This window comes from Phocoena sinus, chromosome 13 (genome assembly GCF_008692025.1).
Source record: "Phocoena sinus isolate mPhoSin1 chromosome 13, mPhoSin1.pri, whole genome shotgun sequence".
Lineage (NCBI taxonomy): Eukaryota > Metazoa > Chordata > Mammalia > Artiodactyla > Phocoenidae > Phocoena > Phocoena sinus.
Window position 1 is genome coordinate 13,212,298 of NC_045775.1, and position 14,514 is coordinate 13,226,811.

The 14,514-nt window shown below is 48.1% G+C and overlaps 1 protein-coding gene across 1 annotated transcript in view; it reads left to right on the forward strand.

Moving 5' to 3' along the window:
- The first annotated feature begins 1,117 nt into the window (after positions 1 to 1,117).
- The window catches only part of KCNS3 (potassium voltage-gated channel modifier subfamily S member 3), a 33,835-nt gene continuing 20,438 nt past the window's right edge, over positions 1,118 to 14,514 (forward strand). The window contains exon 1 of the mRNA XM_032652981.1: positions 1,118 to 1,257. The gene's annotated coding sequence lies outside the window, so the exon portion shown is untranslated. The remainder of the gene's footprint in view (positions 1,258 to 14,514) is intronic.

Genomic DNA, 14,514 nt, shown 5'->3' on the forward strand with positions numbered 1-14,514 from the left:
AGAAAGTGTCTTTCACCTTTTCCATACATCTCTTTGCCCCCATCCCCTCCCCCCGTGGGCCTGGCTCAGGGTCTGGAACTTAACTATGTGTGGTCTTGCTAGATGCTGGTCTGAGGCCAGTGATCAGAGGGTGCTGGGTTGCGGGCAGCTGGCAGATTGCCTGATGTGGGGCGGGAACCCAAGGCATACTGGGCACCTACAGCTTGGCGCAGCTGGCTCTGAGGAATTATTGCAAGTCTGCACAACTTAAAAATCTGCAGTTTGGGGGCGGGCGGGGGAGCGCGGGGGTGGGTCCCCGAGCGAGCGTCCCATTTCTCCTCCGGGCGGTTCACTGAGCCTTCTCGCTCACTGCAGAGGGGCGGGCGATGCCTTTGGACCACACGCCGGCCTTGCTGAAGTCCTGGTTCGTTCCTCAACCTCAGCAGAAGGCATCTTCCTCTGACCTTCGGGAAGGGGACCGGACTCGTCCTCCTTGCTCAGTGCATACGTCCGCCACCTCTTCTGATCTGGTAAGTCGAGGAATGGAGCGTGTGAAACAATCTTGTTCTGCACTGTGCTTGAGTCTTCAGGCAGCCGAGCTGGTGGTAAACAGGCAGGACCTGAGTCAGTTTCCTCCTTCGCACTTTGTTTTAAAACAAGTTGGGGGCCGCGATACTTACTAAGAAAATCCCAGCAAATTCGCAGGGCTTTGCTTGGGAGGAGAGGCGGTTGCCGGAGCCGCTGGGGCCGCAGAGGAGGTCATCTGTCTCCCACAGGTTCAAGGTACTCCCAGCCGCGGAGGGCTCGCAGGTGGGAGGCGCGGGGCGCTCTTCGGCTCCCCCCCGGCCTGGGCGCGCAGCTCCACGGGTGACTCTGCACTTGGGTCTGGGCGGGGGCGCGCGCCCCGCGGGGCCGCCTCTCTGTCCATCCAACAGTTCGCCTGTCGCGCTGCCCGATCCCGGCAGCCAGCAACCGGCCGCGGCACAGCGCCGCGCCCTCGGCCCGGGGAGCGCCGACTGGGAGCCAGAGGCGAGGCGGCGTGCGGAGCTGGGACCAATGGGGCGGCGGCCGAGCGGCCGGCCCCGCCCCGCCCCGCCGGCGGCTCCCGGGCGCCGCGCTCCTGCCGGGCGGGACGGACAGACTGATCGACGCGGGCCGCCCGGCTCTCCTCGCCGCCGCCGCGGCGGGCGCAGGGCCGCGCGGAGACGCCTGATCCCTGCAGCGCCGGCGGGCGGCGTCGCAGAGCGGAGCCAGCCAGAGACGCCGGGACTCCTGCAGGTACCTGCTTGCGTCCCCTCCTCCCCCTGCGCTCGGGAGACTTCTCCGTGCGACCCCGCAACTTTCCCCGCCTTTTTTTGCCCAGCTCCGCCGTGGCCCAGGTCACGGGTGCACGACCCCGCAGATCTACACCCGCAGGGGACTTCGCATCCTGCTGGGCGCCTCTCTCCGGCGCTGTCCATCCTCCAGTCCCCAGACCCGTCGTTGCTGGAGTCCTAAGGATCCGCCTGTTGCGCGGGCTGTTGGCAGCCGAGGCAGTGTCTGGGTGCCTCGGAAAGCCGCAGGGAGGGTGTCTAGAATCCGCTCTTGAGCGCTGGGTGGAGGACGGATGGAGGCGGGAGAATCGAGGAGCCGGGGAAAGGCGGCACTTCGCGGAGGGGCATCCCTGGGGCGTTTCCTTAGCCGGGAAGCCGTTCCTTCTCTTCCTCGAGAGGAGGCGCTTTCCTGACGAAAGTAAGTGCTTCCCAGGCCGCCTGCTCCGCCTTCTTCCCTGTCATTCTCCCCTCCCCTTTGCCCTGCAGCGGTGCGAGGCGCCCCGCGACAGTTGCTGGGAAGAGCGCAGCCGGGGCCCTTGCTCTGGTGCCGCGCTGAGCCCAGGGACTGCCGGCGCGCTCCGGTTGCGAGCGGCTTGGGGCTTGCAGGGCCCGTGTTGAGTCGCCCGCAGACTGCGTTTGGATCAGTGGTAGCGATGGGGGTGGGTGCCTCGGGGTCGGGAACTTTCCTTTCCCGCGCCTCTCTGGGTGGCTGCCCGACTTCTGCAGGTGGATGGGCTGGCGAGCGAGGCAGACCTGCCGGCAGGGGCCGCGGCGAGGCGGGCTGGGCGCCTTTCGCATTGCAGAGATCATTCTGAACCGCCACCCGCGCCGCTTCCCCGGCTCTGCCTCTTGTCGTTTGTGCCCTTGGTGTCTCCAGCGTCTCGGCGGGGGACACTGAGCCGGTAGTCTAACTGAGGCAGCCCACGACTGGGGTGGTCGGCAGCAAAGAACTACCTCCACCCGCGGGAATGGCCCTGGGGCCCTAGTCTGATGCTGGGGCGTGGTGGTGGGGTGTTTCTCCTCGCTCTCCTGGAGAGTAGACTCTTGATTTTTGTCTTTCATGTCACCCTCCGAGAGAGGAGCAGGTGAGAAAAACCGGATGGGAAACCTTCCCCTCCCTTTTCATGTATTTGCTTAAGTGATTTGCATAGGCGCTGGCTTAGAACTGTGTAAGTTACCCCTAGTTGCTCCCCTTTCTAGACTACTGCAAATACCTGCCCAGGTAAACAGGCAGCAAGCATTTTCCTGAGCACCTGCCCGCTTGCTAAAGTCAGATGCCCTAGTGCCTCCCTCCCCACATGTCTCAGACTGAGAGAGGGTGGCATTGATTCTGTGGTTGAACTGGGTGTACTGGGCAGGCCTCATTCTACCTCTGTTGTAAACTGCTTGAAGGCACTGATTCACTCAGAGTGTATCTACAACCAGCCCACAGTGGCTGGGCCAGTCCTTGGTCATACCCAGAGCATGGTGAAGTTTCTGCCTCCCAGTCTATTCCGTTTTTCCTCACCAGATTCGTTCCTTCTCCTGTTCTAATATTAAATTAGCCATTTCAGAACTAGGAATTGTCAATATTAGGGTAGGGAGGAGATGATACTGAAGTACTCAAAAATTCTGAAGCCAGAGCATGTTGTGAATATTTTAAGGAGACTTGCAGGATCTGTGTGGACTCAGGCTTGTGTCTGAGCCATCATTACCTGGAAAATCAGCCTGAACCAAAAAAGCCCTTAATGAATACAGCAAAGCTAAGGTTTTGCTGGTTAAAGTGTGCGAAAGTGCGAGAGCAAATTGGGAGGTTGGAAGCAACCTTTGTTCTGTTCAGAAATATTAAAATATTAAAAAGCCAATGCTCTGACACTTGAGTTTGCCAGCAAAGCACTAGTTAAGGTTTTTCTTCTTCCTTATTCTTATTATTTTTTTAAAGTAGGGGAAAAGTGGGCACTTCAGCCACCTCCTCTGTCTTCAGTGGATTTTGCCCTTCGCTGTAATCCTTCACAGACCCTGCCTCCTTCTGTTCTACCAGAGATCTCCATCTGCCCTGTGTCTGGCGTTTGGGGCTGGGATGTGCGTCAGCTCCGAGAGACAGCAGGCATCACAAGGATTTTCTGCCACTTCTTTTTTTTTTCTGGCCTCGCCATGAGAGGCATGCGGAATCTTAGTTCCCCAGTTCCCCAGACCAGGGATTGGACCCAAGTCCCCTGCAGTGGAAGCGCAGAGTCTTAACCACTGGATGGCCAGGGAAGCCTTCTTTCTTCTTTTTGTTTTTTTCTTTTTTTATAGATGATATTTATTGTCTGGATACCATATGCCAGCTATGCTGCTTGGCACTTTTCCAGGCATTATCTCATTTAATCCTCAGGACACCCCCATTGGGAAGTGAGGTTTCCCTTCTTGGTCACAGTGTTTCAGTGGGGAGCCAGCAGTAGATGGAGCCCCTGCAGGGCATTCTGAGCCTGATGGGAGACCGCAGGGTGGGGCTGAGCCTGAGGTCTCACTGGCAGGTGAGGACAGCTATCCAGGGTGGGGTGAGGCAGAGGGGCAGGTGGGCGTGCTTATTGTCTCTACCGATCAGGTGTCAGGAAGGTAGATCTGCCTGAGTGCCACTTGTGTGAAAAACCTACTAGGACTGGGGACCTGGGCTCTAGCCTGATTTCTACCTGCTTATGGCTCCTTGACTCAACATAAGTCACTTTGCTTCTCTGAGCCTCAGTCTCTTTATCTGCAAGGATGTAGACATCTGACATTGTTGTTACCCTGTACTAGGCACTATGCTGAAAGCTCTCCGTGTGTTAATTCACTTCATCCTGATGACAACCCTAGGAGGTAGGCTCTTTTATTATCCCATTTTAATTTAATTTTATTGGCTTAAAACAACAGAAAAATGTTCTCTCACAGTTCTGGAGGCTGGAAGTCCCAAATCAAGGTTACCCACAGGGGTACCCTCCCTCCAGAGGTTCTGTGGGCAATCTGTTCTTTGCCTATTCTAGCTTTTGGTGGCTCCAGGCATTCCTTGGCTTATGGCTACAGAACTCTGACCTCTGCCTCCATGAATTAATCTATTGTAGGTGAGAAAAAAGAGACAAATGAGTATCGTGTGCAAAGTCACACAATGAGGATGTTGTGGATTCTATCCCTGGCAATCTGGCTGTGGAGCCACTGTGAGATTCTGTCCTTTTTGTTTGTCCCTATAGCCCTGACACTGTGCCCTGCGCTTAAGAGGACTCAGACTGGGCTTGTTGAATGGTGACAGGGAGAGGTGGCTTGCTGTTACCAAGTGACTTTTTGGCCCCCTGTCTCCCCTTGGAAAGAAACTTGAAAACTATGCAAGAAAAATGTTCTTTTTTCTTTTGCCAAAGTTATCCTCTTTCCAGTGGAATTCTGCCCGGCTAGTTGGGAAGAAAGGAGACAGATCATAAAGACTGTGGGCCAAGTCCACCATCTTTGTGTCTCACAAAGGAGGGCAGTGGATGTGGAGGGTCCTTGGAGGTGGTGGAGTTTGAATTTCATCCTGAAGCTGGCTTTTGGTTCTTGCTCTTGGCTGGTCAGGGTGCTTAGTTGGAGCAGGGGAGGAGGAGAAAGTACTTTTTACTGTTGTTATTTTATTTTGCATTCAGTGACACGGTAGGTGAAACTTGGAGAGAAATCCCAATTGCGATGAGCACATCAATGACGTTTAGAATGTGTAGTCAAATGTAGAAGCTGATTTAGAAGAATTCCCATCCTTGTTTTCCTTTATCATTTCTTTAGATCACCCTTTGCAACACACACACCTACCCCTTTTAAAGGTAAACTCTTCTTGCTAAGCTATAAGTAGTTCCTAGATTAGGTTGTAGTGTTTTTCTTTGTGGGCAAAGGGGGTCTTGCTGTTTCTGGAATCCTGAGGAGCCTTGCATCAGAAGCTTTTCCAGCACATTTCTGCTTACTTTCTATTGGTCAGAATTGTATAAGAGGCAGAGAAAGCAAGCAGCTTTTAAAAAAAAAGTATATATATATATATATTTTTAACTTTTAATTTTATACTGGAGTATAGCTGACTAACAATGTTGTGTTAGTTTCAGGTGTACAGCAAAGTGATTCAGTTATACATATACATGTATCTATTCTTTTTCAAATTCTTTTCCCATTTAGGTTGCTACATAACACTGAGCAGAGTTCCCTGTTGCACCGTGGTTTGCTTGGAGTAGATTCCTTATAAAATTGTCTTTAACTGAACAAGCGTTGGATGGTAAAGGCCCAAGACCCCCTTTTAGGTGGTAACGTTACAGATCAGCAGTTAATGTCGACAGCAGCTGGCTACAGTGTGCTTGCCGAAGTTCCCAACGAATAAAGCGTCCTGCTGGGGTCCTGAGCAGATCAGCTGAGCTCAGCTGAGCACCCAGCAGATGCTCACCAATGTTGACTTAACGATTAACTTCTGTGGTCTTGTATATATCCTCTTTACATATACAATTATGCACAAGCATTTATTCAACAAGTATTTGAGTACTTACCCCATATTATGTACAAGGCTGGGGCCAGGTAGGAGACAGACGTTAAACAAATAAATGCAAACATTTGAGCAGAGGCAAATGTTCTAAAGAACTTCATCCTGGAGAGTAGCAAGGGTGGGAGGGTGCTAGTTTAGATGGGGGATCTGGGAAGACCTTTCTGAGGAAGAGACTTCTTCTGAGGGATGGAGAAGAGTTTATCACGTGAAAAGGCAGAGAAAAAGATTTCCGGGCTGCACGGTGCGAGGATTCTACGGCAGGAATGAGCATTGATGGTTGGAGGAGCTCCAGGAGAACTGGCCGGGGCACTGGGAGAAGGTTGGAGAGGAGGGCAAGGGCCAGATCACGCTGTGTGCTTTGAGCCAAGTTCAGGATCTTAGAGTTTATCCTGAGGGCTCTGAGAAAGAGATAATGGAATAGTGGCAGGGGAGTGTCAGCTTATGTTTCTAGAAGATCACCTGTGAAGGCTGTGAAAATGATATTAAAGAAGAAAAGATTAGAGAGGTTCCAGCATGGCAGTTGGGAGCCTAGTTAGAGGCGTGCTGGGGATGTGGAACCTCAAGCCAGCTTGGACTGAGCGAGAATGAATGGGCGGTGAGGAAGTGGTACAGGTACAGGTTGATTATGAAACAAAACAGAGACAGGGTGAGTGCAGGGGAGGGTTTGCATTTATGTCCATCTATGTGGAAGGTGACCGCGGCCGATGTTAGGGAGCTGAGTCCAGCTCCTCAATAAACCAACACATACCCGTCTCTGTATGTGGGGTTACGTGGTACGTACTAGCGCTTCTAGAAGGTTAGACATTTGTCTGACTGTGTCTCCAATTGATGGGTAAGTTTAAGTGTATCACTTGTCCTTCCCTGTTTTTTTTTCCCACAGCCTGGAAATGTTATGATTAAAAAACTAGATAATCTTTCTATGAGTATTCTTCTTCCATAATGTCATTTATATGTGTCAATTTGGATTGTTTATATAAATTGATTTAGGAGAACTAGGAGTGGGTATGTGGGAACATTTGTGGCAAGATTCTAAGCATTTGGTCCTTGATGATCACTGGTAAGCTGCTTTCGAATTGGCTTAAATGGAGAGAAATCAGTGATCAGCTTGGTGGTGAGGAGATGCCAAGCCTCTCCAAGATGTATGGGGGTGAGGCCCAATGGGGAGTCTGAGGCATGGCTAGAGGCCAATCTTCTGTGTTTCAGTGGAATCTTCCTTTACCAGGTCTTCCTCGTCACATGAGACTCTTCCTCTTTACTCACTGGTATCTTGTAAAAAGATGCAAGAGAGCAACATATGGTCTGTCATCTGGGAACCCATGTTTAGTGAAATATGTTGGTCTAAAGATCAATAAGGAACATCACAGATAGCCTGATGGAGTCTTGAAGAAGCGGTGGGTGAGTTACCGGTGACCAATTTATAGTTGTAAGGAGAGCATAAAAAGGACCATATAATTGAAAATTACTCCAAACATTGGTTCAGAGGCCTTTTGAAGACTTCTTTCAGTAATGGTGACTTATATCCTGACAAATAATTAGTGTGTTGAGATAAAAGGATATCAGCAGACTAGCATTTTGGGCTTGAACATGTTTACATTTTTTTTACTTACATTCTTCTGTGAACTGGTTTGGCTTTTCCTAAGCCCTGAGTGGTCTGCCAAAGTGAACCTAAAATCATCTCCTGTGATTTACTTAAGGTAAAGAGTTTATTTGGCTAAGGAGATGGGAGATCTCCGTGGTTAAAGATCGTGGTTTGCAGATTTGGATACGCCTGGGTTCTGGGAAAAGTATTTCAGCACTTCTGTCATTGAGCACTTCTGTGAGTAAATCATACCTTCTGGGTAGTGTTTTCTTGTGGGTTTTTAAGATCCCAGTTTTCTAAGCGTGGTACCCTCATGAGGCCACTGACATAAGACCTCTGCCCGGCCTCCACCTCTTGGTCATGAGCTGTTGCCTGGCCAAGATTTATCCCCTAGGCTGTTTCGAGGTTGAGCCTTCTTGGTGAAGCTTGTCTCCTCTGTGCTAAATGTGTAAATAAAAAGTGTCATTATGTGACAGTGTTTATCTATCTATCAATCATCTATGCTGAGGTGCAAAACGATATCAATATCCCCATACACTATCATCTCCTTAAATCACAAATCCTACAGTGTAGGCTCTCCAAATATGCAAAAATAGGAATCTTATGAAAGTTCATATGGGGCCTGAGAGCTTCACCTTTAAGCAGTTTCCACAGGATTCTGGATCTAAATAGAAATCAAATGTCAGAATGGTGCCTCTTTTTGGTGATGAGTACTGAGTTCTCTTTTCCCAGCTCCTCCAGACTTAAAATGTGGACGGTGCAGCACACTTTGCCTTCTCATCTTGTGTCTTTTATATGGCCCTTTGAAGTAGAGAGTACCCAGGAGGATGTACAGTTATATAATGTGGCCCTAAACTCCCCTGGCTTTGCTTTTTTACCAGTTGCTCCTATCACCCGTATCAACAGTTGCACGCCAGCAAGCCCTGTTTTACAATCCTTCATTTGTAAGTTAGTGTCAGCGATTCGGAAATAATTCCCACTTAAGCGTTATTAGGCATCAGGGTTAGGTTTCAGAGTGCCCCACGAATGCAGAATTAAGTCCTAAGGAGTGGGGCGGTAGACGGCTATGAGTAGTGGACGTGCAAGACTGTGTGGTGTAGACGGGAGGGGATGGAGCTCTCTCTCCTGGGGACTGGGTCCTGCCGCACACACCCATCTTCTCAGACGCAAGCCTCGAGGAGGAAGGGCGCCCGTTAGTGTGGGCTGCTTAGCTGATTGGGCAAAATCCACAAAAAAGTACCGTATCGGGTAGAGAGTTTCAGTTTTGCAAGGTGAACGGTTGCAAAACATCATGAATGCATTTAATGCCATTGAACTGTATACTTGAAAATGGTTGAGATGGTAACTTTTAGGTATTTTACCACAATAAAAAATTTGGAAGAAGGAGAAATTGAGATTCCAGTGCTATGAAATAACGTTTTCAAGTGTTTTTCTCTCAGGACTTTACATGCTTAAAAATTATTGAGAACCCCCCAAGAGCTTTTGTTAATGTGGGTTATATCTGTCAATATTTATATTAGAAATCAAAATAGATGCATTTCAAAGTATTTAATTATTAATTCATTAAAAATAACAGTAATCATCTCATAACATGTTAACATAAATGGCAGATTTTAATGAAAAGTAACTAGCTTTTTTTTTTTTTTTTGCGGTACGCGGGCCTCTCACTGCTGTGGCCTCTCCCGTTGCGGAGCACAGGCTCCGGACGCGCAGGCTCAGCGGCCGTGGCTCACGGGCCCAGCCGCTCCGCGGCATGTGGGATCTTCCTGGACCGGGGCACAAACCCGCGTCCCCTGCATCGGCAGGTGGACTCTCAACCACTGCGCCAACAGGGAAGCCCAGTAACTAGCTTTTTTAAACAACAAAATTATGAGTGGCATTGTTTTACACTTTTACAAATTTATTTACTGTCCGGTTTAATAGAGCACAATGGAATTCTTAGAGTTGCTTCTCTATTAAGTCTGTTATGTTTTCAAACATCATACATCCTCTGGAAAACTCCATAGGACACTTGTGAGAGAATGAGAGGGAAACGGGAAGATAACATCTTAGTTCATTATGAAAATAGTTTTGACCTCATGAATACTTTAAAGGATCTTAGGAACCTCAGAGTTTCCTGACCACACTTTGAGAACTACTGCTATAGAATAAATCTCCAGCCAAGTTAATTTTTGGTTGTGTTATATGTTTTAGTCTCTTTTCCTCTGATATTATCTGAATTTGAACTTTTAGCAGTTCCATATATTGCTTATCTATGATTTCAAATGAAAGAACTAGGTGGCTCCTTAACAAAAAGAACTATCGTATCATTTGTTTTTCTCAAGCATGCATTTTTATTTACTATGGAATGAGGACTTCCTTTCAACATCTCAGAAGGAAAGTCTGCACCCCTCCAGAGGCTGTGCTGAAAGCTGTCTGTCCCTGGGGCTCTGTCCTACTCTCACATGTTACTGCTGCGCTCACTGGAGGGCTTGGGGGCTCTCCTTTTCCTCCTGTTCTATCCCACCTCGTTCTTCATTGTATGGAGAACTTGGAAACTCAGAGAGAGGTGAGCACACATAGGACGTAGATTGGAGAAAGGAGAGGTGTGAAAATTTATTTTAATACGTCAAATTGAAAACTTTCTGACTTGCATCGCTGGGGATCTCATTATTTTATAATTTTTTCATATTGATAAAGTATGGAATTAGTCATAGCGGATAGTTCTGGGCAAAGCGTTAAAAGAATCCTCTCAGGATGGTTTTCAGGAGCTGGATGTTTGTGAAGCATACAAACATTTTTCCTCCCTTCCAAATAATGGATTAGGTGTTCTATAAACCATCATATTTATTAGGTGCTATATGAGCCATCATATTTAAAATGTTAAGTGAAAGTTTTTTTTTGCACCCCATGAGATAACTTGTCACTGTGGCAACTTACTGCAGCAACAGACATTTGGCTCCTTCAGAGTTTTGTTGTAAATGTGCTGAGGATTTATGATTTGGCAAAATCCGGGACTCCTAGCAGCAATAAATACTTTTCTACAATCCTTTGGAAAGACCATAATGTGTCAGGTGTGCAGACTAGGCAGAAACAATAGCTTGGTCAGCCATTGTCATCCTGTTGTCCTGGAGTCTCCAGGAAAGACTGTATGATGTGAAGACCCCTTCCAAACAGCCTTGTCCACTCTTTTGAGCAGGAAAATCCTTGTCTTTACTCTCACGCAGAGCATTAATTTAGTTACGCTTCCACCAAACAGCTCTCCCACTTCTCTGCTGTATATCGGATGCTGACAGCACTGTGTATTGGTGATATCGCTTACAAATATGGTTCAGTTCTGCAAGCATGGAGGGTGGTGCCTATGTAGCGTGAGATGTGTACGTGGGCGCGTGTGCATGTGTGCACACGTGTAGTACATCGAAGGGGAGTGTCCTGGAAGAGGTGACATTGGAGCTGATTTCTTGAAGACAGAACTGGAACTAACTGGAAAAGAAGGGAACAGAGGGAACAGCTTCAATGAGAAAGAGAGTGAGCCGTAAGGTTGGGGATGGGAAAGAATCTGATGGGGCCGAGGCAGAGGGGTTGGAAGTAGGTTGGGGGACGCAGCCGTCAGAGAGGCAGGCAGGGATGTTCTTGCTTTGACATCAGTGGAGGAGTTTGAACTCTATCCCAAACACACTGGGGAGCCACTGAAGCTTTATCTAAACGACACGTTCTCTCTGGCTGCCTGCGGAGGCGGAAGGGGTGTCAGTGAGAAGGGGGGGCAAGATGCTGTCACTGACTCGTCTACTGTGGGATTTGGGTGCATTAGAGCGGGGCCTCTATCACCCAGGTAGTTAGTTTGACCTGTTCCTTAGACTTCTACATTCCTTATCTTTATATTTTAAGGTCAAGAATAGAGACCTCTCTGGGAAGGTTGAATGGAATTTTTGGCCACACATCTGCTTCCACTTCCTGCAGCCCCATAATTTCCTTTGGGTAATTATTCCTCCCCGTTTGCACGTTGTCTTGGTGGGATGGTAAGTGTTAAGGATTTCCCCGAGGTTCCTTCTGCCCCAGTCCAGCCATGGGGTGGGCAGGTGACGTTGCCCAGCCTATCAGGCGCTCTGTCAGTGGAGGGACTGGAGGACGGAAGAGTCCACTGGCGTGTTCCTTGTTCTGCCTAAGCAGACGTCTTCTTCTATCAGTTGTTTCTGTTTCCATGTCCTTCAGAAGTGCCCTGGCTCCCGTCTGTTGCCAGGTGTGGTTCTTCAGACTTCTTTGGTCCTGAGAGCTTCAGATAGCCTCTGACTGATGCACACTGGATTTGCTAGTGAGCCCCCTGGTTGTTGTTTGTATCCAAAGGGCCTCCGGTGACGTGGGAAGTGTCCGAAGGCCTTACTTCACACCAGAGCATGAAGACTAATCTCATGGCCTTTTCTACTGGTTTTGAAAGGGGAACAGGGCAAACACAGGATAGTGTTTGCTGAAAGGGAACGAGGGAAGTACTGAAAGGGACACAGGAGACGAAGGCCCTGCCAGTGAACGTTGCGGGCCTCCCAGTGTTGCCACAGGTGATCCTGGCTGCAGGTGTGTCTACCTGGGTGTGTGTGTGTGCGTGTGTGTGTGAAAATAGCATCAAAGAGATGGGGCAATCGCTGTGTATTTAGAATTTCAGTTCTTACTCAGATGACACTCAGGGCTCTGGCAATATTTATGTAGTACTTATATAAATAAAGTATTGGGTACTGCTCGAAATGTGATATACATAATAACTCATTTGTTTCTCATCATAATACCTCGAGGTAGGTATTATCATTTTATCTTATATTACTTGTTCATCTATCTATCTATCTATCTATCTATCTATCTAATCTATGTATCTACCAACAGATGAAGAAACATCAGTGAGAGATTTTAATAATTTACCCAAGTCATAGAACTAGAAAGTGGCAGAATTGGAATTCAAATCAGGTCAGGCTAAGTACAGAGTCTATGCTCTTGCCTATGAATGTGAACCTTAGCTTTAGGTACTATCTACAGTCAGGAAGACTGACTGTGCATACTTTGTTGAGAAAAGTGCACAAAAAAATTGTGACTCTTGTATTGAATACCTGTGCTCTATACAATGACCTTTGAAGATGTTTTGTAGCTTTTCATAGAAAGAACATGAGATGATAAAGGTTACGTGTATTCTTCCCACCCCACACTTATCTAGGGATATAGGATAAAAGTGAAGTTTGCTGTAAGTACATGAGCCTGGTGTGTGAGGACAGACAGCCAACAGGAGCAGAGTATGACCAGCTCACCCACACGGGCCTCGCGCGGGGAGCCGGGCTTGGGCCCAGGGCTTGCCATCTCCCATGTGGACTTAACCATTCTGAACTTCAATTTTCTCATCCGTAAATGGTGGATTATAATAATGCCTGCCTCTCTGGGTGGATCTGGGGATGAAAGAAGATCATTCATTCATCCATTGTTTCTTGCTGGACATTAAGGATGCAAAAATTAAGAAAAAATAGGCCCTGCCTTTGAAGAGCTCACAGGGCCACGGTGAGGCTTCGAGGAAATTGTTCTACTGCGGCTCAGCAAGTTATATACTCAGATGGAGGCAGATTCTGGCGGATGGGGGATGGGGGGACCTGGTTTTGGGGTAGGGAGAGGTCAGGGGCCAGGGCTCGGTTTTGAAGAATATGATAGAGAATATGAGTCTTGAAGGGCATTCTGAGCAAACAAGTGAGAAGTTAGGGGCACTTGTGGAGAATTTCAAGTAATTCTTTACAGTTCTAGAGTTTGAGTTGGGTTGTGACAGGTGAGGATAATGGATGAGGAATGATAATAATACTGACAGCTAACATTTAATTGAGCGTAACTATGTACCAAGCACAGAGAGCTTTATTTGTATTATCTCATTTTTAGGCCTTGTCACTGCCCGATGTGCTATTCTGTAGCCATGTTTCACAAATGAGGAAATTGAGGCTCAGAGAACTTAAATGACTTGCCCAAGTCACATGGTTAGTGAGTGGCGGAGCTGGGATGGAGACTCAAGCCGTCTGGATCCAGAGTTTATCCTGAAGGCCAAGGGAGCCATCAAGCACATTAAGGTTGTGCATTTTTAGAAGGTAACTTTAGCTTGCATTGAAGAATGAATCTGAGAGTAGGGAATGGGGACAGGCCTAAGGCAGGGAGGACGGTCAGAAGTCTATGGAGTAAACCATGGAAAAATACCAAGCGTCTGAATGAAAGCAGAGGCAGGAGAGAGAGAGGGGAAGGAAAGGGACTTGAGAGATATTTGGGAGCAGAGGATGAAAGGAAAGTGTGGACGTGTTTATTTCAAGGTCCCATTAGGACAGTTGAATGGATACATCCAGTAGGCAGTTCCATGAGTCCACAATGTAGGAGGAAGCTTAGGGCTGGAGATCCACACCTGACCTCTGGAGGTGGGTGAAATTTTCAGGGAGAAGAGCTGCGGGATGAGGAAGTACCCACGGGGTGGGGAGGTGACACAGGCTTGAGACCTGCAGATTGTATCCAGGCTACAGATCTGTTTGGTTTGGCTTTACAGTATTAAAACATTAACAGCAAAGTTGATAACAGTGAAAAAGTTGGGAAAGTTCCCATAAAAATAAGATTTGTGGGCGTTCTTGACAGTGTGGGGCAGTCTGGACACCCGATGCTCACAGATAAGGGACAGCGGTCCTTTTTTGGCAGGGCTGGTGCTCTCCAGCTTGTCACAATGGCCAGGTGACCTCCTTTCTCATTTTGGGCACCTGCTGAGCCCCTGCAGGTATTTTATCAGATTTAAGATTTGGGAAGAGGAAGCAGAGTTTCATAGGAAACCAAGAATAAGTAGCCAGACAAGTGGCGTCAGTGAACGGCAGGGACCGCGAGGTCGGCAGTGACAGATGCCTCGGACAAGTGAGTCAACGCACAGCCGGGTTTGGCACCTGAAGATGCCTTTAGCAAAAACACTTAGTGCGGCATTAGGGTAGGTATTGTAGCAGAAGAGGGAAGGATGAGTGTAAAAAATGTTTTCAAGCAGCTGTGTTGCAAAGAGGAATTTGGGGTTGGGAGATTTTATTTTGTGTTATTTTTTGATATGTGAATGCCTTCAGCATATCTATATAAGGGCGTATGTGATATAAAGTAGTACTTTCTTCATTTACCCTTGACTTACATTTTATAACTACAAGGAATCCAGT